The following is a 26,938-nucleotide window of genomic DNA, read 5'->3' on the forward strand; positions in this document are numbered from 1 at the left end:
TGAAGGACATTACTGTGACATTTGGGTTTTTACAACAATCTGACAGCTTCATGATCACTGATACCAGCATTTTATATTTATTTCATATTTCCACCATGCCATCATCCTCCACAGTTGGATTCCGCCCTTGATTTCCAAGTGGTCCTACCCTTTTTTTTTTAACTATCCGTTTACTTTTTTGTACTTATTAAAAACCCTTATTATTTCCTTTTTATATTCTGCTAAAAAAAAAATCATATTTCCTTTTAGCTTTTCTAATCTCCCTTCGCCTCCCTACTGTACTTTCTATTACTCCTGATTATAAACAAAGCATTGTTTTGATATTCTTATTCCAAATAAACAGGGGTGTTCTAATAACCCTATTTCTCTGTCTCTCTCATTCAATATCGAAGGGACCCTTCATTTCTGAAGTTTAAAAAATATATACTTCATAATACAAAAGCAAAATACTGCGGATGCTGGAATCTGGAATAAAAATAGATAATGCTGGAAATCTCAGCGGGTCAGGCAGCATCTGTTGAGAGAAACAGAGTTAATGTTTCTGGTCAACGACCCTTCATCATCGAGCCGAAACGCTAACTCTGCTTTCTCTCCACAGATGCTGCCTGACCCACTGAGATTTCCAGCATTTTCTATTTTTATACTTCATAATAGTTTGCTATGAAACTTCATTTCAAATTTCATTCCAAAATGCATCTTTCAATGTTTTCATAAAATTAGGAAAAAACAAATATTAAAATTGGTGCAAAGGCACACATTTTTTCATCTGATTTAAAAAAAAACGAAATTGTTGTTTTGGATGTTGGGGGCAGGGAGGAAATCTAGGGTGGGTGGTCCTGGGGTCCAGCAGGAATGGAGAGGATGTTTTCAAGCATTGGTGGGACCAGTGCCTGGATTAGGGTAGGGCTTACTGGAATCTAGTAGTAGTGGTGGGAGCAGTGTGTTGTAGCCTTTTAAAAGAGTTATTCCTGTTTCATATGAAATGTTCTAAATGTGCCAGTTGTAATGTCATATGGTTTAATTCCAGGCTTCTGTCCGTTTCCATGGCATTCAGAGTAGTTGCTGAAATCATGTCTGCTCTCGTTTCTGGAAATGCCAATATGTCAAAACCTAACAAGCTTTCATTGTTTGTTGAGAACGCTGTATTCTGCAGACTCTGCTTGCATTTAAATTAAATACTATGGTGTGAGTAGCTACATTCATGCATATTCTATAGCCGTCGTGCACATTCTGTACAGTTGAAACTTCTTATCACTTTCAGGTTTCCAGCCAGAAACATAACCTCAAATATAATGCAATAATCATAGTTTCATTCTGATATAGTTCAAGGCTCTCCATTTTCGGATTTAACTGAGAAAATCCCACCAAATAATTTTTAAAGTTTTTAAAAACAACACTGAACGTCATATGCATCTACTTCTAGGAGTTTCCTTTTCAAAGTAGTTCATTCTTTGTATTACCATGGACAGCGGGTGGTTTTGGCAGGGGAGAGTGAGCCCAATAATGCATGATGTGGTCTGCACCACTTGGACTTGAATGAAGATGAAGGAAATACCATGCTGAAGAACTGGGATCGGAGAGAGGAAAGATTTTGCCGGGGACAAGGGCATCAAAGGTGGAGGTGAGGGAATGATTGAGCATCAAATTTACATGCGAGTCTGACAGTTTATAAGGTGAGCGCATAGTTATTTACAGTATAAATGTTGTAAGCATAGCTATTGTCAATGTTGCTTCATGATTGATCAGCCAAAAGTATGTTTCTCTGGATGAGACTGATCCTTTCTATTTCTCAAGAAACCCTTGTGAGAACCCAATACAGTCACAGTGCCCCATCCAACAATGCATCCCGTAAGGTTAATTGAATTAGTTAAAGTTCTATTGTACGAATAAGCTGACTGCATATTCTGTTGCACCTGTAGCTTGGTTTACTCTTTCTGTTTGTCTACTTTGTGATTTTTCTGATTTTCTTGCTTTTCTTTAAATGTCTGTCTTGTCAACACACATCCTCCATGTTGCAGTATATCTTTTGGGGAATTTGAATGAGAGCAGTAAAAAATAGGTTCTGTAACCTCCTGAATAATCACCACAAATAAAGTGTTCCTATTTGTATTGATTTATGTAGAACAGCAAAGATTTTGAGAACCCCACGCATTGTGCAATTTAAGTGACACAACAAGGTGTAGAAGGAACTCCAAAGTAGATGTTCCCATCCTTGTACCGGGATACTTATTACATGACCTCCACTTTACAGGCCACAGTTGTGTTCTGTGGCAAGATTCAATTCAATCCTAATGCATTTCCACTCTCGCCACCTCTCCCGATCCACAGAGACTGAAGATATTTATTAGTTTCGAAGTCCAGTCCGAATTCAATGAGAAAAAATCTATTGTATGTAAATAGAAACAGTCAGATAACTAAACTATCAGTGTGACAATTCATGTGCAGTTGGCTTGACTTTAATTAGAAATCTAACTCGTTTGTCATCTTATCATTTTAAAAAACCTGCAAATGTTGGCAATCTGAAATAGAAACTAAATACTGGAAATCTTCAGTTCAATAAGGGTATCATTCACAGTGCGTGAAGAATCCATTGCAGTAGCAGGCCAGCAATCTGTACTCCCCAGACTGCACCGGATGCTGAAACTCTTCCCCGGGGGAATAGCAGCGTGTCGGTCGAGATGGAACGTGATGTCCTCTCTCAGGTGACATCATTCCGCCTTTGCACCTGCCGCTGTCTACATCCTGTTAGCGCGAATGTTTTCCTGAAAGAATCACTCGCCACTCTGGGTCAGTTCTAATTTCAAAACGGTCTTTATTACGCCGGCGGAGAGGAAGCCTCTGGGTTACTCCAGGCACTTCTCTCCGCTGAACAAAGAAATTCATCGATACTTATACGTTTTACAACACTTGGCTCAACCCATCTCGGCTGGACACAACCCAATCACAACGATTATAGATTTACATACAGGTTTCTTTTGGGCCAATGCAATTGACCCCTAAGTATCAAGGGGGCTGTATGATCAATTCATGTTTTTGCTAAGAATTTCTCATGATCTCGTGATGTGGTCAGGCCCACCCTTATCTATTGTCCTTGGGTCTGGTGTGTTCCTAGGACTTCTTATCTTAACCCTGTTACAGGAGTCCCATTATGTATCATTAGACAGAGACATCTGGTCCAGGCTTTGCAAAATGCTGATTAGGGCTTAATTGTGTATGCCTGTGTGAAAAACACAGTTGTATCTGTTACCTAGGAATGTGGTCAAGTCAGCTAGTTGAGTTCCCCTGATGCTTTGCAGAATCTCTGGCAGCCATTTTATATCTGGCAGCCATTTTTATACATAAATACATACACATACTCTGCAGGTGTCTTTGCCTTCGGAAGCGCCCTACAACACAACCCATCCAGTTGAGACTGCTGCATGCTGAGGTGTTGCAGCCTGTAGCCGGGGCTTCCAGGGCCCGAGCTAGTTGGGTACGTCCTGCTAGGCCATCCGTTGTGTGTGCGGTGCTGACAGGGCAACTTTCACCTAGCCTTGCTATAGGCACTGAGACTCCATTAAGAAGGAGCAATAGGCGTGGGAGTGGGGAAAAGGGAAGGAGTGGTAAATCACTGCGCAAGTCCCACTAACCAATGACAGCACATGGCCATATATGTTGATCTTATTGGAAAATTAAGGTGTGTACACAGTTGCACTTGCCTCTGGGTGATTATGTTTGCAGGGGTATTATTTTATTCATAATTTGCTGCTGATGATGGCTCTATGTTGTACTTCTTTATGGCACACTCTTGTAGTTGAGGTTATTTTGCGACTTCCCATTATTGTGGTGCGATTTATATATACGAAGATTGGAGGGTGGGGCGCGATGTCTTCAGCACGCCGCCAGGTGACTAGGCCGGCCATTCGGCATGTGTTGCATCATTTACTGGAATTCCTGCACGATGAATCGCTGACGAACAGCCCTTGCAGCAGCACAGTCTCGGGCTTCCTCCTCCGTGGTTGATGCTCCTCGTCTTCCTCCTCCTCATCCTCCTGAGGTGCAGCTGGCATTCCTGGTGGCAATGGCTCGCCCCTCATGATGGCCAGGTTGTGCAGCATGCAGCACACAATGGTAAAAAAGGACAATCTGTCAGGGGTGTATTGAAATGTCCCCCCAGAATGGTCAAGGCAGCCAGGTGGCTAGACCATATCCTTTGTCGCAAATCAGCCAGCCACATCCTTCATGCGGTGGCTGGAACAGTCATGGCACACTGCTCTCCCGCATGATGAAGGAATCATGGCAGCTGCCAGGATAGTGGGTATTCACAGCAAGGATCATCTACCTGTGGTCGCACACCAACTGGACATTGAGGGAGTGGTAGCCCTTGCGATTGCGAAACACCTCTCCATTGTGGGGCGGGGCCAGCAATGGCACATGCGTGCAATCAATGGCTCCCTGAACCATGGGGAAGCCCGCTATCCTGGCGAAACCACGGGAGCACTGATCGTGGTTCTCCCTGGACATGCTGAACTTTATGTTCGTCGTTCACCTGGCGAATATAGCAATATACTGCAAACTGCGAGATGTTGCATATATTGTCTACAGGAGCCTGGAAGGACCCAGTAGCGTAGAAGTTGAGCAGTACTGTCACTTTCGCTGGCACCGACAGCGAGGTCCTGGTGCTGATTTGAGCATCGAGGTCTGTGTGCAGGAGGTGGCACAGCTCCGTGACCACCTCCTTGCGGAACCTCAGCCTCCTTATGCATTGCTTTTCAGACATTTCAAAGTACGAAGGATGCGCACGGTAAACCCTGGGGGGGTGGGGGGGTAAGACCTCCTACCCCGACGTCTGTGGTCTCTCCTGAGGCGTGGACCCACATTGGCCATATCACGTCTGTGTAGCTGGCGCCTTCGAAGTAGTCGCCGCAACACAACGTGGTGTACCAGCGCTGCCTCCATTAAGTCGCCGAAGGTAAGGAGATGCTACTTGTCAATGGATCTGAAATGGAACCCGAAATGGTAGTTGTCAAGGTAAGTACTCAGCAGCCGGGGCACGCCAACACCTACGCACTCTGCTAGGAAAATATGTAGAACTCTGCGCCCCGGTACTTCTTTGTGCCGCTGCCAAAACTCAGCCGAAGTTTGCAGCAGGCGGTGACATTGCCGAACACCGGCGCTAAGCCGTTTGCGCCGGGGTTCCGTCTCTCCAGTGCGCTATCGGCTGGCGGTAACCACTGAATTTCAGCCCCAAAGATTGTACTGCGAAGGTGAAAGTCAAATTGAACTTAAAATGACACATTGGCCGAAAATTGCGGTCGGAAGCTTCCTTCGGATGAACGCCTCTGACCCGAAAAAAATCTATGAAAATACCTGGTGGTCCCGGAGGAATGTAGGATTCCCGTCGGAGGTCTTCATTCCCTGCACAGCGCACGGGAAGATGTCTTCCACGTACGGACGCCAATGCTCGAATCACTTGGGCCTGGACCACCAATCACTATCTAGTGTTCTCATTGAAATAATTGGAACTCCATTTTACGAGCTCCCATTACTATCAATGAGAATAACCCCCCCCAAAACAAGAAAGTCAGCACAATAAATAAAACAAACTCACATATTTAAAATTAATTGAAATTGAATGTAATTAAATGTTTTAGAAAAAATTATCTTTTTGTAAATTTTTTCCAAGTGTTTTAATAGTGTTGAAAATAAACTTGCTTTAATGGACAGGGTTTCTTATATAAAAATGAATGATTAAATAAAATTTTTCTATGTTTTAAAACTCTTGCGCTGGCAAAAGTAAGCTATACGCCTGCTTTTACCAGGGGTAAGAGTTTGAAGGACATTCACTGGGCAAGAGTTGGGCAAATAGCCCAATCTCTGCCCCGCGGATGTCCTTCCTGCGGAGATACGTCAGACCTGTCTGAAGAAATTTTGACAGATTGGAAAAGCCGGTTCTCGGCGCATGTGCGTTGCGTGCTGAGAGCCGGCTTTTGCAAGGCCTCGCCGGTTGTGTGCGCACTTTGTACGCACCCAGCAAGGCCACAATTTTTGGCCCATTATTTCAATTACAAAGTATATTGCAAAAGGGAAAAGTATTCGATCGTTGCTTGCTTTTCTGAGAAACACTTAGTTGGAAAGTAAGCAGCTTTTGTAGGTTATTGTGCTTTAACAATGTTTCAAAAATTATTCCTATCAACAATGAAAAGCAGACGATTGTTTTTGTCATAATTTGGGGAAGAAAGAGTGTAAGTGTGGGGGCGTGGTTTGAGAAAGAAGTGGTCTGGTAGCTTTGAGAGTTGAGCCCTCAAAGTTCTGGTTGGAATCATGGTAGTTGGCTGAAAGTTAGTGATAAAATCAGGAAGGCAGAATATTATCTGAATGGTGACAGATTAGTAAAGGGGGAGGTGCAACGAGACCTGGGTGTCATGGTACATCAGTCATTGAAAGTTGGCATACAGCTACAGCAGGCGGTGAAGAAGGCAAATGGCATGTTGGCCTTCAAAGCGAGAGGATTTGCGTATAGGAGCAGGGAGGTCTTACTACAGTTGTACAGGGCCTTAGTGAGGCCACACCTTGAATATTGTGTTCAGTTTTGGTCTCCTAATCTGAGGAAGGACATTCTTGCTATTGAGGGAGTGCAGTGAAATTTCACCAGGCTGATTCCCGGGATGACAGGACTGACATATGAAGAAAGACTGGATCGACTAGGCTTATATTCAGTGGAATTTAGAAGAATGAGAGGGGATCTCATAGAAACATATAAAATTCCGGCAGGATTGGACAGGTTAGATGCAGGAAGAATGTTCCCGAACCAGGGGTCACAGTCTAAGGATAAGGGGTAAGCTATTTAGGACCGAGATGAGGAGAAACTTCTTCACTCAGAGAATTGTGAGCCTGTGAAATTCTCTACCACAGAATGTTGTTGAGTCCAGTTCGTTAGATATATTCAAAAGGGAGTTAGATGTGGCCCTTACGGCTAAAGGGATCAAGGGGTATGGAGAGAAAGCAGGAATGGGGTACTGAAGTTACATGATCAGCCATGATTATATTGAATGGTGGTGCAGGCTCGAAGGGCCGAATGGCCTACTCCTGCACCTATTTTCTATGTTTCTATGTTTACCCCTGCCCTGGTATGAAAGCATATAAACAATAAGGGAAATTGTACTTGTTAAAAGGGCAAGCCAGTGATTTCCCACAGTCTAATGCCTCAGCAGTCCAGTAAGAAGGGGCAAAGTCTACATCCGAACTTTTAAATAGAAAGGATTGGCGATAGCTGGCTCTGGAGCAGTTTTGAAGTTATAGTTCTGGAAGAAAGCTAAATAGGACCGGAATAAGCACAGAATAAGGTTTATCCTGCTTATGGAGTTATTGGTTAAAGGGATTCAAGAACTGTAATAATGTAAGACTCTAAAAAGGTAACTACTTGTGCTGATTTGAAACATATGCACGTTTTCAGTTCGAAAAAGTACAGATTATAAACCATTTAAAGGAAAAAAAACTAATTGCTGAGTGCCATTTAAGAACATAAGAAATTGAAGAAGGAACAGACCATTTGGCCCTTCGAGCCTGCTCTGCCATTCAATGAGATCATGACTGATCTACTATCTCAACCCCACCTGCCCGCACTATCTCCATATTCCTTGATTCGCTTAATATCCAAAAATCTATTGATATCTGTCTTGAATTTCGCAACAACTAGAATTCTCTACCCCAGAATGAAGACATTACTCCTCACCTCAGTCCTAAATGGCCAACCTCTTATTCTGAGACAGTGATCCCCCCCCCCCCCTAGTTGTAGACTCCCCAGGCAGGGGAAACATCCTCCTAGCTTCTACCCTATCCAGCCCTGTAAGAGTTTTACATGTTTCAATGAGATCACCTGTTCTAAATTCTGGGGAATATAGGCCTAGTCTCCTCAACCTATCCTCATAGGACAATGCCCCGCCCCTCCCCCCCCCTCAATCCCAGGAATCTGTCTGGTGAACCTTCGTTGCACTCTCTAAGGCAAGTATATCCTTCCTTTGGTAAGGAGACCAAGATTGTACACTGCACTCCAGGTGTGGTCCCAACAGGCCCTATTTAATTGCAGTGAGACCTCGTTACTCTTATACTCCAAAGCTAACATACGGTTTGCTTTCCTAATTGCTTGATGTTACCTGCATGTTAACTTTGTGATTCATGTACAAGGATACCCAGGTCCCTCTGAATACCAACATTTCCCAATCTCTCACCATTTCAAAAATATTCTGCTTTTCTATTTTCTTACCAAAGTGGATAACTTCACATTTCTCCACATTATATTCCATCTACTATGTTCTTGTCCACTTACATGATCTGCCTATATCCCTTTGCAGCCTCTTTGCATCCTCCTAACAACTTACTTTCCCACCTAGCTTTGCATCATCAGCAAACATGGATACATTATATTCAGTCCCTTCATCTAATTAATTAATATAAATTGTAAATAGCTAAGGACCAAGCACTGATCCTTGCGGTGCCCCTAGTTACAGACTGCCAACCTGAAAATGACCTGTTTATTCTTACACTCTGATTTCTGTTCATTAAATAATCCTTAATCCTCTGTGTGTCTCTCTCTCGCTCTCTCTACCTGTCTGTCTCTCTCTACCAGTCTGTCTCTCTCTCTCTCTCTCTTTCTGTCTCACTCTCTCTGTCTCTCTCTCTGTCTCATTCTCTCTGCTTCTCTGTCTCTGTCTCTCTGTCTCTGTCTCTCTCTCTCTCTCTCTTTCACAAACACTCACTCTCACTCTCACTCTGTATCTCGCTCTCTGTCTCTCGCTCTCTGTTTTTCTCACTCTCTCTCATTCTCTCTCTCACTGTCTCACTTTGAAATTACTGGTCATGCAAATTTAAAAGAATGAAAACTAACTGGATCCCTATCACTGGGGAATTGTGTGGTAGCCTTTAAATGTAAAGGAGTCTTTTATTCCAGTGCATGACACAAAATCAGGTAGAGCCAGCGAAAATGAGGAACATTAGTGTTAATGGTGGTTTGTAATCTACAGACATTTGTTGTATAAAGATGGCCCACAAATTGAACCAAAATGCTCTCTTAGAAAATGTTAATTGCCTGCTAATTTCTGAAAAGATTCAAAGAAAGTTGAAAAAGATGTCAATTGCTCAATAATCTGTTTCTCATTTCCTAGAATGGGCATGAGACAATGTCTGATAGACTTGAGAAAATCCACATTTAAATTTGGAACATCACATTTCAGAATCTCCAAATTGGAACATAAGATTAATTTGGAATCCGCGGCAGGCTGTTTTGTCTTGTGTTTACAGCCCCATCGCTATTTATAGCTGAAATTGGCAGTGTTGTTATTCAATTGTCTGAACTAGAACATTTGGAAATTTCTGATGTGCTCAAAATAAATCCTTCCTACAAATTACATTGAAGTGAATCCATATAGCCTCATCTAAAAAGGATCACTTGCTCATCATTAGTTATTTATAGGCTTATTCTTAATTAATGCTTTGATGGATCGTTGTGTTATATTACCAGTCACACCGGCTATCATAGAAACATAGAAAATAGGTGCAGGAGTAGGCCATTCGGCCCTTCGAGCCTGCACCACCATTCAATAAGATCATGGCCGATCATTCACCTCAGTACCCATTTCTTGCTTTCTCTCCATACCCCTTGATCCCTTTAGCCGTAAGGGCCATATGTAACTCCCTCTTGAATATATCAAACGAACTGGCATCAACAACTCTCTGTGGTAGGGAATTCCACAGGTAAACAACTCTATTAAGTGAAGACATTTCTCCTCATCTCAGTCGTAAATGGCTTACCCCTTATCCTTAGACTATGTCCCCTGGTTCTGGACTTCCCCAACATTGGGAACATTCTTCCTGCATCTAACCTGTCCAGTCCCGTCAGAATTTTATATGTTTCTATGAGATCCCCTCTTATTTTTCTAAAATCCAGTGACTACAGGCCCAGTGATCCAGTCTCTCCTCATATGTCAGTCCTGCAATCTCGGGAATCAGCCTGGTGAACCTTTGCTGCACTCCCTCAATAGCAAGAACCTCCTTCCTCAGATCCATCATCGACATTAACATAGCCCCAAAGTGGAGGGGGCAGCAGAAGCAGTGCCGCAAAAATATCAATGCCGGAGCACTTAAGGACCCAGCTAAGAGAGCCCTATACAGTCAGCGCCTTACAGCTAAACTGGCATGCCTTGACGACCCCGAGATGCAGAATGCACACAGCACTTGGTCTGCCCTCCAGTCTTCCATAACCAGTGCCTGCAAAGAGACGCTCAGTTACTCAACCAGGAAACACCAGGACTGGTTTGATGAGAATGATCAGGAGATCCAAGAGCTAATAGATCGCAAGTGCAAGGCATTTCTGAGCCCTAAACAACAACCCAACGTGGGAGCAGCAAAGCAGCATTACAGATGGCTGAAGACTGAGGTCCAACAAAAATCCGGAACCAAAAGAACATGGTGCATGAAGAAAGCACAGGAGATACAGCAGCTGGCCGACAACCATGATGTGCGAGGATTCTTCATCGTAGTCAAGGCCACCTACGGGCCAAACACCCAAGGCCCCACCCCACTGCTGGCCAAGAACAGGGAGATACTCATCAAGGACACCGTGGCAGTCAGGGCCTGCTGGAAGGATCTCCTCAATCGAGACTGTGCCTTTGACTCTTGTGTTCTCGACTCCATCCCGCAGCATGCGACCCGCCACCACCTCAGTGAGACCCCAACACTGCACGAGGTAGAAAAAGCCATAAGTCAGCTTAAAAACAACAAGGCTACGGGTGCGGACGGAATCCCTGCTGAGACATTGAAGTATGGCGGAGAGGCACTGCTGGCACGAATACACGACCTCATCTCTCTCATCTGGAGGGAGGAGAGCATGTGGGGGATCTGAGATGCAGTAATCGTGACCATCTTTAAAAAAGGGGACAAGTCCGACTGCGGCAACTACTGAGGAATCTCCCTGCTATTAACCACTGGGAAAGTCGGCGCTAGAGTCCTCCTCAACCGTCTTCTCCCCGTGGCCGAGGAGTTCCTCCCGGAGTCACAGTGCGGATTTCGTCCCCTACGGGGCACAACGGACATGATTTTTGCAGCGCGACAGCTGCAGGAAAAATGCAGGGAACAGCACCAGCCCTTATACATGGCCTTCTTCGACCTTACAAAGGCCTTTGACACGGTCAACCGTGAGGGTCTATGGAGCGTCCTCGTTTGTTTTGGATGCCCCCAAAAGTTCGTCACCATCCTCCGCCTGCTCCACGACGACATGCAGGCTGTGATCCTTACCAATGGATCCATCACAGACCCAATCCACGTCCGGACCGGGGTCAAGCAGGGCTGCGTCATCGCCCCAACCCTCTTCTCAATCTTTCTCGCCGCCATGCTCCACCAGTCAACAAGCTCCCCGCTGGAGTGGAACTAAACTACAGAATTAGTGGGAACCTGTTCAACCTGCGCCGTCTCCATGCCAGATCGAAGACCACCCCAACCTCTGTCGTTGAGCACAGTATGCAGATGACGCCTGCGTCTGCGCACATATGGAGGCCGCACTCCAGGACATAGTCGACGTATTTACTGAGGCGTACGAAATCATGGGCCTTGCGCTAAACGTCCGTAAGACAAAGGTCTTCCACCAGCCTGTCCTCACCGCACAGCATTGCCCCCCAGTCATCAAGATCCATGGCGCGGCCCTGGACACCGTGGACCACTTCCCATATCTCGGGAGCCTCCTATCAACAAGGGCAGGCATCGACAATGAGATCCAACACCGCCTCCAGTGCGCCAGTGCAGCCTTCGGCCGCCTGAGGAAAAGAGTGTTTGAAGACCAGGCCCTCAAAACTGCCACCAAGCTCATGGTCTACAGAGCTGTAGTAATACCTGCCCTCCTGTATGGCTCAGAGACATGGACAATGTACAGCAGACACCTCAAGTTGCTGGAGAAATATCACCAACGATGCCTCCGCAAGATCCTACAAATCCCCTGGGAGGACAGGCGCACCAACATCAGCGTCCTCATCCAGGCTAGTATCCCCAGCATTGAAGTACTGACCACATTCGATCAGCTCCGCTGGGCAGGCCACATAGTTTGCATGCCAGACACGAGACTCCCAAAGCAAGTGTTCTACTCGGAGCTCCTTCGTGGCAAACGAGCCAAAGGGGGGGCAGCGGAAGCGTTTACAAGAACACCTTCAAAGCCTCCCTGAAAAAGTGTGACATCCCCACTGACACCTGGGAGTCCCTGGCCCAAGACCGCCCTAAGTGGAGGAAGTGCATCCGAGAGGGTGTTGAGCACCTCGAGTCTCAATGCCAAGAGCATGCAGAAATCAAGCGTAGGCAGCGGAAAGAGCATGCGGCAAATCAGTCCCACCCACCCCTTCCCTCAACGACTACCCGTCTCACCTGTGACAGACTCTGTGGCTCTCAAGTTGGACTGTTCAGTCACCAAAGAACTCGCTTCAGGAGTGGAAGCAAGTCTTCCTTGATTTCGGAGGGACTGCCTATGATGATGATATGATGATTACCAGACACTAAACTAGAAACCATAGTTTGAATAACCTCTAGATTATGCATCAAAAAGTACAATGGTATTTCACAATGATTCTTTTATATAACATATTCTGAGTTTAGTGCTTACACCCTAAATTACTTTATTTAAAAAATGTGCATGCATAGCAATTAACTATTCTGGAACTACCTCCGAAGGATTGATTTACTTTTTACTGTTAATGTATATATTTTCTGTTTTTGATTTGCTTTCATTTTTGCAAAGGTGGCCCTAACATCCCTAACTCCACATCCCTAACAGCGCATTCCCACCATGATGGGAGTACAGCAGAAGGGCCTGAAATTGGGCCAGGATCTGGGTATGCTGGGTCCTGGCCTCTGCATATAGCTCTGGTGGTGCCTGTTTGGGATAGAATCTCCAACTCCAGATATGGCTTCCAAGGGGGTGGGTGCGGAGGCGCAGAGATGAGCGAATTCCTAGGCTAGGAAGTTCCTTGCTTCTGGCCTGGGTATGCCGAGCGTCAGTACACCTGACTCAACAAGGCGTATACCGGCCCTTGGCATGGTGGCTGTAGAGCTCACCAGGTGTCTTGACCTGGATCCCCAAAGAAAATGCAAAGCAGGCTGACTGGCTTTTGGGGAAAAAATTGCTTGCTGTAACAGTGCCACCAACTTGGTGAACTGCGCTACATTACCTTGCCTCCCCCCCACCCCCCCCCCGCTTTGGTGTGAATACCCGGCAGCAATGTTTAAATTGGACAAACTTTGCCCTGACCCCGAATCCTCCAGTGGGGTCAGTGGCAGAGGTTCCTGGCGGGCACGTCCCAGCACTTGGGTCAGGAGCAAAGCCCTGCACATTTTTGGGTCCTCAGTCTCTTTCATACTTGCTTTACACTTTTCTGCTGTGTCACTTGTTTTGAAAATAACAGTCTGTTATCACTGTATTCTTGTGTACAGTTTTCTATTTGAAAATCAGCAGTAAGTTGCACTGTGTTGCAAATACACTACATAATTTGGGATGCTATATGCTGAAGCTACTCCCGGCAATTGTCTGTTAAATACCAATTATATTACTTTATGTATGCCATGTATTCATGCATAGCAGGGGAGAGATTAACTTGAATTAAAATAGGCAAAGATGTTGCTGTATGTATCCATGTGATTACTTGGTTTGACAATTCCTTTTTATGGTATAGGTGCAGTACCTTAAAATGTTTTCTCGTGTCTAACATAGAAACATAGGCCCCAAGTTTCCACACGCGGCGAAAAAGGCGCACCTCAGAGCTGGGTGGAGCTCGATGTCTGCTTGGCGCGGCGCACAGGGGGCGGAGCCTACCACTCGCGCCGATTTTCTAAGTAGGAGGGGGCGGGTACAATTGAAATGAGGCTTCTTGTTGCCGGCAACCCTGCGCGTGCGCGTTGGAGCGTTCGCGCACGCGCAGTCTGAAGTAAACATTGGCACTCGGCCATTTTTAAAAGTACTGCAGAAAAAGTGAAGATTTGTTTCTTGGACCCCTGCAAAGGCTTGTATTTTAATTTTCTTGATATTTCTGTGTGTGAGGGAGTGCTTTTAGCAGCACTGCTGAATAAATCACCTGCTGAAATCAGTGAGTTCAGTTTTTCACTGCTAAACTTGCAGAACCGGTGCCTGCAAATTAAGGACTGTGTGTTTGGAGAAATAAAAGTGCCAATTCAACTTTGCAATGGATCAACTTCCACCAAAAACAAAGAATTTCTTGCATGAGGAAGCAAACCATTGCATAATATGTGGTGCACCCATTCTGCAAATTTAAATATAATGATGGCGATGTGGCTGCCTCTCCCTGTCCAAATGGCCTCAGTCAGTCCCCCTCACAGCTCGAAGGCTGCTGCTGTTCTTTCTTCGGCTCCCGACCAGCCACGGACGCCGCTGCAATCCCATGGCCGAATGGCCTCAAGTCCGTCTGGGTGCTGCATCTTCGCGGGGATTGAAGGTCTGCCTCAAGCACCGCAGCTCAGCTCGAAGGCTGCTTGCTGCCGCTGCCGTCGAGACACTGACGCCACACCGCTGCCTGAAAGGCCTGCCTGAAGCACTTTCACACAGGTAGGAACATGGTTTATTTAATCTTTTCTTTGCTTATAAATTTTTATTCAGGTTGGATTTATTTGTATAATATTTGTATAAGTATAACTAAGGATTGATTGTAGAATTTAATGACTTCCCTTCCCCCCCCCCCACCTCGTTCCCTACGCCTAATTTGTAACCTGCGCCTGATTTTTTAAAGTGTAGACAAGGTTTTTTCAAGCGTACAAAAATCTTCACTTACTCCATTCTAAGTTAGTTTGGAGTACGTTTTCACTGTGCAAACTTTGAAATCAGGCGTCAGTGGCTGGACACGCCCCCTTTTGAAAAAAAAATTCTGTTCCAAAGTAAAACTGTTCTACCTGACTAGAACTGCAGAAAACTAAATGTGGAGAATTCCGATTTCTAAGATACTCCGTTCTACACCAGTTGCTCCTAAAAATCAGGAGCAAATCATGTGGAAACTTGGGGCCATAGAAAATAAGTGCAGGAATAGGCCATTCGGCCCTTCGAGCCTGCACCACCATTCAATAAGATCATGGCTGATCATTCCCTCGATACCCCTTTCCTGCTTTCTCTCCATACCCCTTGATCACTTTAGCCGCAAGGGCCATATCTAACTCCCTCTTGAATATATCCAATGAACTGGCATCAGCATCTCTTTGCGGTAGAGAATTCCATAGGTTAACAACTCTGAGTGAAGAAGTTCCTCCTCATCTCAGTCCTAAATGGCTTACCCCTTATCCTAAGACTATGTCCCCTGGTTCTGGACTTCCCCAACATTGGGAACATTCTTCCTGCATCTAACCTGTCCAGTTCCGTCAGAATGTTTCGATGAGATTCCCTCTCATCTTTCTAAACTCTAGTGAATACAGGCCCAGTCGATCCAGTCTCTCCTCATATGTCAGTCCTGCTATCCCAGGAATCAGTCTGGTGAACCTCCCCTGCACTCCCTCAATAGCAAGAACATCCTTCCTCAGATTAGGAGACCAAAACTGAACACAATACTCCAGATGAGGCCTCACCAAGGCCCTGTACAACTGCAGTAAGACTTCCCTGCTCCTATACTCAAATCCCCTAGCTATGAAGGCCAACATACCATTTGCCTTCTTCACCGCCTGCTGTACCTGCAAGCCAACCTTCAATGACTGATGAATCATGACAGCCAGGTCTCGCTGCACCTCCCCTTTTCCTAATCTGCCGCCATTTAGATAATATTCTGCCTTTGTGTTTTTGCCCCCAAAGTGGATAACCACACATTTATCCACATTATACTGCATCTGCCATGTATTTGCCCACTCGCCTAACCTGTTCAAATCACCCTGCAGTCTCTTAGCGTCCTCCTCACAGCTCACACCGCCACCCAGTTTAGTGTCATCTGCAAACTTGGAGATATTACACTCAATTCCCTCATCCAAATCATTAATATATGTTGTAAAGAGCTGGGGTCCCAGCACTGAGCCCTGCGACACTCCACTAGTCACTGCCTGCCATTCTGAAAAGGACCCGTTAATCCCGACTCTCTGCTTCCTGTCTGCCAACCAGTTCTCTATCCACGTCAGTACATTACCCCCAATAACATGTGCTTTGATTTTGCACACCAATCTCTTGTGTGAGACCTTGTCAAAAGCCTTTTGAAAGTCCAAATACACCACATCCACTGGTTCTCCCCTGTCTACTCTACGAGTTACATCCTTAAAAAATTCTCGAAGATTTGTCAAGCATGATTTCCCCTTCATAAATCTATGCTGACTTGGACCTATCCTATCACTGTGCTGCTATTTCATCCTTAATGATTGATTCCAACATTTTCCCCACTACTGATGTCAGGCTAACGGGTCTATAATTACCAGAGGGTAATTCCCCAGAGGCTTCTCCCAGAGGGTTGTGAATCTGTGGAATTCTCTGCCCAGGGAAGCAGTTGAGGCTAACTCATTGAATGTATTCAAATCACAGATAGATAGATTTTTAACCAATAAGGGAATTAAGGGTTATGGGGAGCAGGCGGGTAAGTGGAGCTGAGTCTACGGTCAGATGATCTTGTTGAGTGGCGGAGCAGGCTGGAGGGGCTAGATGGCCTACTCCTGTTCCCAATTCTTACGTTTTATGTACCCGTTTTCTCTCTCCCTCCTTTTTTAAAAAGTGGTGTTACATTAGCAACCCTCCAATCCATAGGAACTGAACCAGAGTTGATAAACTGTTGGAAAATTATAACCAATGCATCCACTATTTCTAGGGCCACTTCCTTAAGTACTCTGGGATGTAGATTATCAGGTCCTGGGGATTTATTGGCCTTCAATCCCATCAATTTCCCGAACACAATTTCCCACCTAATAAGGATATCCTTCAGTTCCTCCTTCTCACTAGACCTTTGGACCCCTAGTACATTGGGAAGGTTATTTGTGACTTCCTTTGTGAAGACAGAACCAAAGTACTTGTTCAATTGGTCTACCATTTCTTTGTTCGCTATTATAAAGTCACCCGAATCTGACTGCAAGGGACCAACATTTGTCTTCACTAATCTTTTTCTCTTCACATATCTATAGAAGCTTTTGCAGTCATTTTTTATGTTTCCGGCAAGCTTCCTCTCGTACCCTTCTTAATTAAACCCTTTGCCCTCCTCTGCTGTATTCTAAATTTCTCCCAGTCCTCCGGCTTGCTACTTTTTCTGGCTAATTTGTATGCCTCTTCCTTGGCTTTAACACTATCCTTAATTTCCCTTGTTAGCCACGGTTGAGCCATCTTCCCCGTTTTATTTTTATTCCAGACAGGGATGTACAATTGCTGAAGTTCATCCATGTGATCTTTAAAGGTTTGCCATTGCCTATCCACCCTATCACTTGCCAGTCTAATCTAGCCAATTCGCGCCTCATACCATCAAAGTTACCTTTCCTTAAGTTCAGGATCCTAGTTTCTGAATTAACTTTGTCACTCTCCATCTTAATAGAGAATTCTACCATATTATGGTCACTCTTCCCTGGTGAAAGCATCAGGTTTCTGCTCTTGGTTTGCTGTTGCTGCAGTAGGTCTTGTTACTTACCGTTGTTACAGTAACTGAACAGTAGATGTATTGCCTGTGACTGGCCACTCATTTGTCTGGAAAACAGGTACAGGAAGTATATAAAAACAGAAAATGCTGGAAATACTCAACAGGTCAGGCAGCATCTGTAGAGAGAGAAACAGAGTTAACGTTTCAGGTCGATGACCCTTTGTCAGAGCTGGCAAAAGTTAGAGATGTTAGCGGTTTTTAAGCAAGTGTACGGGCAGGGAAAGGGGGAGAAGAGGAAAGAACACAAGGGAAGGTCTGTGATAGGATGGAAGGCAGAGAGATTAAGAGAAAAAAGGGATGATGGTGTATGTTTGTCATTTATTGTAGTGCAAGTATACAGTTTCAACATCGTTTTTAAAAAATCTATACTAATGGTGTACAAATGTTTTCTATATAGATATGATGGAATGGGCAAGATATTGCATCAAAGTAGATGGTATTCTGGGAACAGTGGTGGTATTCTGTTGGATTTAATTACAAACAGATGACAGAATTTCCTTCTATGAAATAAATTGCTGGTAAAATCTGGTATATTATATTAACTCTTGGATTGCAGAAAGATGCAACTTACATGTGGTAGGTTCTACTGTCTTAATTGGTAGGAAGTTTAGAGGGAATTTGAGGGAAAATTGTTTCAGCTAGAGGATGTTGAGGGTCTGGACCTCACTGCCTGAAAGGGTGGTAGAGGCAGAAACCCTCATCACATTTAAAAAGTACTTGGATGTGCACTTGACGTGCCGTAACCTACAGGGTTACGGACCAAGAGCTGGAAAGTGGGATTAGGCTGGTTAGCTCTTTGTGGGCCGGTGCGGACACGATGGACTGAAATGGCCTCCTTCTGTGCTGTAAATTTCTATGATTCTGCACTGTCATTACAACAGTGACTACATTCCAAAAGTAATTCATTGGCTATAAAGCACTTTGAGACGTCTGGTGGTCGTGAATGGCGCTATATAAATGCAAGTCTTCCCTTCTTTCTTACTACAGTTGAACCTTTCTGGTTCAGCACTCTCAGGACCTGACCGGTGCTGGAACAGAGAATTTCCTGAACCACAGGAGGTCACACTTACTGGTACCTGTCAACAGCGCCCGGACTCCTGACTGTGTGTGTGCATGCTGGCAGCCTGTGGGCAGCTCCCTCAGCCAATCGGCGAACACACTGACTGACTGACAGCCACTCGAGCCGAACACACTCACTGACTGACAGCCACTCCAGCCAATCAAACCTTTTTTTTTAATAAACCCTCCTCTCCCTCAGGCCCAACTAATGCCGAACTACGGATGTTTCCGGATTAGAGAGTCCCGGACTGGAGAGATACAACCTATATTTCATTTTTTAAGTGAAAATGTGTTGAAACTCTGAGGTGTAGATTTTCTGGTCAGATTTCCATAGCTGGTTTAAGTCATCAGATACTGAAGATGGTAGAAAATGAAACTTGTTCAGTATGCCTTTTACATTAAAAAAAAAAGTTTTTAAGTTTTGTGAACAGCTTTACATGCTTTACCAGGCACAGGTTGATACTGCAACTAATTAATATTGAAAGCATGCAGTAAATTAGCGAATTGCGTATTTTAATATTGTATTGTTACGAATTACAATGTCATCAAAAAAGCTTGCAGTAAACTGCTTTAAAATTTAATATAACGTTTTATGAATTAGAGATAATAGTTTTGCTCTCATTGGGGAAAAAAACTGATTAAAGCAAATGTTGGTGATATAAACATCTGAGGTTAACTTCCCCAGTTTTCTGATGAGGTCACACATCCTAAAAAGATGCTCCATGACTTTTACCTGTTCATGACACCTGACCACCTGACATTTCAAAAAATGTAAATTTCCCAAAGCCTTTTCCGGTCTGGAATTTTTTGATTGAATTTCCATGCAAAAGCTGTAAATAAATGTTTATTTGGGATGCTATTTTCCATAAAATTACTCATTTATATCATAAAGATGTGGGTTCGAATCAGAAAATATTTAATTTTTTAAGATTAGAATTGGAGCTATTTAATTGGATTAAGGTATTGTTCATATTGATTTGTTGTTGCAGTTCAGACTGTTTCCAACACTAACTACTGTGTAATCAGATTGCAGAACGTTTCCATACAAAGACCAAGGGGGCGAAATGGGGGTTATGCCTCGTTTGGGGGTGGTAACCGAGGGGAGGTGGGACTCCTGGCAAGGAAGTCCCGCACCGGCCACAAAATTCCAGTTATCACCCCTCACAGGAATTGGAGTGCAGTGTCGCGGAACGGGTTTGGTAGTGTTACGCGGCTTGTGCTGATGCGTTTCAATGCCCCTCCCCTTCCGTTAAAGGGGAGGGCGTTACAAACTCTGCACGGCCAAGGCCTCCAGGGCTGCGTGGTGTCGTCGCCGCAGCCCGGCACCAAGACGGAGTGCCATGCTGCACAATGTTGACCCAGACCACACGACGGTAAAGCAGAATGGGCACTTCCGGAGGCGTGGCGTCCTGGGGCACTACCAGTGGGGTGCGGCGCTACTGTGTTCACACCTCCGCTAATTCCTGCGCAGTTTTGCAAGAGCCGGTAGTGTGCTCCCTCACCCCAATAAAACAGTCTCTTCTCTCTTCCCCCCCCCCCCCCCCCGAGGCGCTAATGGGAGGCACAGAACAGGTGAATCTCGGCATCCCAGGTCTCCTACAAGTTGAAAACTTTTGCCTTTATTCTGTACCACAGTGAGTTAGAATCTAATTAATTCATCTTGATCGTGGTAAATTCATTATTTAAACGGGCAAAACCATTGTATAGGTTTATTACATATAAATTGGATTGAGTATTTTAAAAGAATCCATACTTTCAGTTTCTCTTGGTAGGTGCGTGATTGGACCTAGGAGATGATTTTCAACGGCTAGCAATTGAAAATTGCGAGGGGCACTCGGTATCCCATTTGACGTCCAAGGCCGGGAGGCTGCTACAGTATGTGAATCGGGGCCCTACTTTGGCCATACAACTCTGATTGCAATTTTCTGCTTTAAAAATGGCACATGCTCTGCCCATTTGTCCCATTAGTAGCCTAAACAGCCGTCTTTAAAGGGACCGTTGATGGGTGGTGGCTATTCAAAAATCAGCCCAGGAAACAATTTTTTGTGGGTGAGGAGCAGGAGTGGTTCTCAAAAAAAAACACAACCCCCTCAGATCATGCCATCTCCAACGACTTCCTTGTATTCCCCACCACTCACATACCACTTCTTTGTGTGCTCACCCCCTGGGAAAAAACTTCCCCCAAGTCGCTTACAATGACACTTTCAAGCTGCCAAATGCCCAAACATTGGCCCTCCATTTGCAACAATAATTCTGCAGCTGTTTTTCTGCTCAACCACTCCCCATATTTGATGCCCTTGTTCCCGGTGAAACATTTGTTCTGTCCCATCCTGTTCATTCCCCTCCATCCTTCTTACCAAGTGTGAGGAGCACTTGGACTTCTTTATTAGTAATATTGGGAACATTCATTCAGCCATCTTTGCTGCTGCCTCTCTCTTTCCCTTGACTACCATGCCAAGCTTCCCCGCTTATTTTGTTACACCATATCCCCACAAGATATGTTGGTACTGACACCATAGTGTCGGCTAAACAGTGCCAGGATCACTGAGATGTTCACATTTGGCCTAATGATATAAATCCGAATTACTTCCAGCCTCAATGACTTGGTAAGAAGGATGGAGGGGAATGAACAGGATGGGACAGAGCAAAAGCTTCCCCGCTGCACAAGCCCTGATTCTGTGTCTTTAGTTTCTCTCCTCTCTCTCCTCGTGCATTGAGTCATTGAGGCTGGGAGTGATTAGGATTTATATCATTAGGCCAAATGTGAACATCTCAGTGATCCTGGCACTGTTTAGCCGACACTATGGTGTCAGTACCAACATATCTTGTGGGGATATGGTATAACAAAATAAGCTGGATCACTTTCTGTGAGTGAATCCGACTTTAATTCTATAGAGTCATGACCGAAAAAACGAAGCCAATTCTTCTTCTTAGGTAGACCCTCGGAGTCGAGGATGACTTGCTTCCACACTAATGAGTTCTCAGGTGACTGATGCGGATGAAATGTCACAAACAAAAATGCTTTATTTCTGTCACACAAGCAAATTCTTTGAAGATAGCATCAAGCTTAATTATATTGAGCATCAAAGTAACAGTAGACAAAAACACATCCTAACTTTAATTTTACAACATTGATGAAGCATGGCGCACAACCAACATTTCCTGTCTGAATGACTGATTGTTCATGGAATTAGCATTTCAAATGCTGATTCTCCACCAATATGACCTTTGATTTGGTTAATTTTTGGGCAAAGTTCCCTGGGATCCAGTATAGACAAATTGCATCCATGGGCTCAAGTTTCAATACAGTGTTTGGAAACTGTTTTGGAGCTGGGCTCAGCATTGCTGTTTTGTCTCACTGTCCTGCCTCAGCTCTTTTCTTCTTCGCCCTCACCTTCACTCTTTCCGACTATTTGCTCTATCTCCATTTTCTGAGCCCTGCTCTGTGCTCTCCCTCCATTCTCCACTCTTTATTTTTCCTACTTCCTTTGCTTGTTCTTGCTCCATTCTCTCTCTTTTTCTCTTCTAACTTTGAATTTAGTTTTATATTTGACATTGAGGCTTGGTCTAGTCCCTATGTTTCTGACAACTTCCCACATTGTTGAATTTAACAGGCCTTTTGTCCAGGCTGTTAAATTCAACAGACCTTGTGACCAGGCCTTTTGACATCGCAATGTCCCATTTTAATGGAAATTTAGATTTCTGAAGCAGAAACTAGTGCGATTCATCATATCTGGGGTTTAGTTTTCTCACAGTTCATTTTCTAGCCATATCTAGAAAATGTGATTTCTACCTCTTCCAGAAAATGCAGCCGACAGTAACACACATTTAAAGTGACTGTCATATCTCGTAAGTAAATATAGAAAATATGTAAACTTTAATGTACTTTGAATTGTGACTGGACTCCTATTTATCACTCATCTTTATCTACCACATACAGCTACCTCTATTTTGCTTATTGAAATGATTAATTTGTATAATTTCAACTGACATCTCATTGGATGTCTCAATGTTACACCAGAGGTAAATTCAGCAGCAGTGGATCAGCATATTCAGGGTTGGTACATTCTCACACTATCCGTCCCTCATTTTGTGGGAAAAATGCATACTCTTGGCAATTGAAAAGAAATGATCACAATGGGCACTGGCTGCTGTGTACATGGGGAAGGCCATGAAGGAATATGCTCCTTGTTTGGACTTTCACATGCAGTACAGCTGAAGTTTTTTTTTAGAACCGGTACTAAGCTGAGTAATCCCCTGCTATTTGTTTAAGCCATAATGCATACAATTTGCAAGGCGGATTAATCGGGTTTGCTTTATTTATTGTTAGCAGAGACTGTCATTTTATTGAACTGAGTTAACTTCCTGCATTTGTCTGCTGTGAAATAAAGATAATTGTATTTTGTAACTTGTGGCTTGATTAAACCTTAATAAGAATTGCATAATGCCAGTTGTAATGAAATGAAATGGATTGTAAACAACTGTTGCAATTTAATGACATAATTTCCATGCTGTGCTATCCTTTTGTACATTTCAGATGGTGCTGATTGGAGAGTTTAAATATAATTGCTTTTCCATGGTAAATTTTGGTTGTTGCCATAGCTGCTGAAACCAATGTTTAACTCCGAACTTGATTAGCTTCAAATTATGTGACGGTCCGAGCAAGTCCAATTGTGACTAGTACAGTGAAGCTGTCAGTATTTTAATGAAAGTGTCTGAAAATATGGGATTTTGTCCTGAAGGTAAACTGAAAAACTGCGGGAATTGTTAAAGGATGTTAGAAATGTGAAAAATGGTACTGTTTAACCTTTCACATCTAAGTGTGGTTTTACACAAGAATGCTGTTTGAGTGCCATTGGAGATGCTTTATTCATCCCTAGTTGGGCTTCCAAGTTGAATGTTGTGTCCTTATTTGGAGCTTTATTTTTCAGTAGGGAGTAGGGTGTGCTGTTTTAATGTAGATTGCTTTTGATGAAGGTAGAAGTGAGTGTTTAACACCAGTTCTTAAGGTTAGCTTGCAAATTCAATAGTTTAGAAATAATACAGTACTAATAGATCTCTTGCGATGTTGTACACGAGGAGTGGAAGCCAACTGTTGTCTATGGATAAAGTGGGGTAGGGGGTAGGTGATAATTGAACCAGAGTCTGCAGAAATAATTTCTTTATCATCATCATCATAGGTGGTCCCTCGAACGAGGATGACGCTTTCACATGAGTCCACAGATGTTTCAATGAAGGACCCGATATTCCAGTCCTGAACTCCAATTGAAGGGGTGGAAGATGCCTGTGCGTGGATTTTTTCAACATGTGGTGACTGTTATCCAATGGCAAGGGTTAACCAGGACAACTGGAGACCTGCTCTGCTGCACGGACCTAGTGCACACACATATCGCAGTGTGGGCTGGTCCATGCTGCCCCTGGGCCTTCAGCTCTTCTGGGCCCCGTACCCTCATTTGCCACCCCTCCGCCACGATTTCTCGCCGTTCCTCCGCCACAAACACTCACCACACCTCTGCCACGATCTTCCACCGCACCAAACATTCACCGAACCTCCGCCACAATCACCCACCAAAATCTCAGCCGCAATCCCTCAAAGCTCCTCCGCCTCGATCACTCGCCGCACCTCCGCCACAACCTTCCCGCTCCTCTGCTGTACCTGGGCCCCGCTGATGTTCCTGCCCACGCTCCAAACAGCGACCTGGGTCCTGATGATGTCACCCAGTCACCCACCTCGAAGCCGTCGCATACCTGGACCTGCTGGTGTTGGAAGTTGTAATGGTATGCCGCTCCAGCTCTTATACTTCCCGACCTGCGGAGGTGTTTTCTCGTAGGTCGGGGGGCCTCGAGAAGTATAATTTCTTTATAGATATATAAATACTCACTATCAGTGTATCCATATCATGATCAGGCTCTTTCATGTAGTTATTGTGTATAGATGAGCAGAACACAAATAGAACAACTACTACTTGTATTTACATAGTGCCTTTAATACAGTAAACCATTCCAAGGCATGTCACAGCAGCGTTATCAAACAAAATTGGACACTGAACCACATATGGAGATATGAGGACAGATGACAAGGAGTTAGGTTTTAAGGTGCGTCTTAAAGGAGGAGAGAAAGGTTGAGACAAGGAGAGATTTATGGAGGGAATTTCAGATGTGGTCAGAAACTCAACGCATGGTCAAATATGGCACCCAGGTTGCGAACAGTCTGGTTCATCCTTAAACAGTGGCCAGGGAGAGGGATGGAGTTGGTTGCTAGTGAACAGAGTTTGTAGCGGGGACCGAAAGCAATGGCTTCAGTCTTCCAAATATTTAATTGGAGGAAATTTTTGCTCATCCAGTACTCCATATCGGACAAGCTGTGTAACAAATCGGAAACATTGGAGGGGCCGAGAGAAATGGTGGCGAGGTAGAGCTGGGTGGCGTCAGCATATATGTGGAAACTAATATTTTATTTGGATGATGTTGCCAAGAAATAGTGGGGGGGGGGGGGGGAAGGAGGGCAAAGATCGATCCTTGGGGTCTCCAGAGGTAATGTTGTGGGAGCGGGAGGAGAAGTCATTGCAGGTGATTCTCTGGCTACGATTGGATAGATAACAATGAAACTGGGTTAGTGCAGTCCCACCCAGCTGGATGGAGGAGGAGGATGGTCAGGTCAACCGTATCAAAGGCTGCAGACAGGTTGAGCAGGATGAGGAGGGATAGTTTACCATGACCACAGTCACATAGGATGTGATTTGTGACATTGATGGGGTTGTTTCGGTGCCGTGGAGGAGAGGAAACCTGATTTGGAGGGACTCAAACATAGAATTGTGGGAAAGATGGGCAAGGATTTGGGATGTGACAACACATTCAAAGAATTTGGAGAGGAAAGAGAGGTTAGAGATGGGGCGGTAGTTTGCAAGGACAGAGGAATGAAGATGGTTTTTTTTTAGGAGAGGCAGATTTGAAGGGGAGGGGCACAGTACCTGAAGAGAGGAAAGTTAACAATATCAGCTAACATGGGTGCTAGGAAGAGAAATATAGAAATATAGAAACATAGAAAATAGGAGCAGCAGTAGGCCATTCGGCCCTTCGAGTCTGCACCGCCATTCAATATGATCATGGCTGATCCTCTATCTCAACACCATATTCCTGCTTTCTCCCCCAACCCCTTGATGCCTTTTGTTTCTAGAAATCTATCGATCTCATTCTTAAATATATTCAGTGACTTGGCCTCCACAGCCTTCTGTGGTAGAGAATTCCACAGGTTCACCACCCTCTGAGTGGAAAAAATGTTGTTCTCATCTCGGTACTAAATTTCCTACCCCGTATCCTGAGACTGTGACCCTTTGTTCTAGACTTCCCAGCCAGGGGAAACATCCTCCCCTCATCCAGTCTATCCAACCCAGTCAGAATTTTATATGTTTCAATGACATCCCCTCTCATTCTTCTAAACTCTAGTGAATACAGGCCTAGTCAACCCAATCTCTCCTCATATGACTGTCCTGCCATCCCAGGAACCAGTATGGTGAACCTTCGCTGCACTCCCTCTATGGCAAGTATATCCTTTCTTAGGTAAGGAGACCAAAACTGCATACAATACTCCAGGTGCGGCCTCACCAAGGCCCTGTATAACTAGTAAGACATCCTTGCTCCTGTACTCAAATCCTCTTGCAATGAAGACCAACTTACCATTTGCCTTCCTAACTGCTTGCTGCACCTGCATGTTTGCTTTCAATGAGTGGTGTACAAGGACACCCAGGTCCCTCTGTACATTGACACTTCCCAAGCCATCACCATTTAAATAATACTTTGTCCATATGTTTTTCCTACCAAAGTGGATAACTTCACATTTATCCATGTTGCATCTGTCATGTGTTTGCCCATTCACTCAACCTATCTAAATCGCCTTGCAATGTCTTTGCATCCTCCTCACAACTCACAATCCCACCTAGTTTTGTATCGTCAGCAAACTTGGAAATATTAAATTTGGTTCCCTCATCCAAATCATTTGTATATATATTCTGAATAGCTGGGACCCAAGCACTGAACCCTCTGGTACCCCACTAGTCACTGCCCGCCTCCCCAAAAAAGACCCGTTTATTCCTACTCTGTTTCCTGTCAGTTAACCAATTTTCAATCCATGCCAATACATTACCCCCAATCCTACGTGCTTTAATTTTGACACCAACCTCTTATGTGGGACTTTATCAAAGGCCTTCTGAAAACCCAAATACACTACATCCACTGGTCCTCCCTTATCTATTCTATCAGTTACATCCTCAAAAAAACTC

General features: G+C 44.5%; 1 protein-coding gene across 12 annotated transcripts in view; it reads left to right on the plus strand.

Annotated features, from left to right (window-relative positions):
- The window catches only part of ptpdc1a (protein tyrosine phosphatase domain containing 1a), a 196,380-nt gene that overhangs the window by 84,182 nt on the left and 85,260 nt on the right, over window positions 1-26,938 (plus strand). The window contains exons 7-8 of one of the 12 annotated variants that reach the window (XM_070895334.1): window positions 1,424-1,621; window positions 23,840-23,945. The exons of 7 other annotated variants lie outside the window; for them this stretch is intronic. The gene's annotated coding sequence lies outside the window, so the exon portion shown is untranslated. Of the gene's footprint in view, window positions 1-1,423; window positions 1,622-1,652; window positions 1,674-20,418; window positions 20,535-23,839; window positions 23,946-26,938 lie in introns of those variants that run through there. 4 more of the 12 variants (XM_070895336.1, XM_070895337.1, XM_070895335.1 and 1 more) reach the window with 4 other exon arrangements.

The sequence above is a fragment of the Pristiophorus japonicus genome, chromosome 12 (genome assembly GCF_044704955.1).
Source record: "Pristiophorus japonicus isolate sPriJap1 chromosome 12, sPriJap1.hap1, whole genome shotgun sequence".
In the NCBI taxonomy this organism is placed as follows: Eukaryota; Metazoa; Chordata; class Chondrichthyes; family Pristiophoridae; genus Pristiophorus; species Pristiophorus japonicus.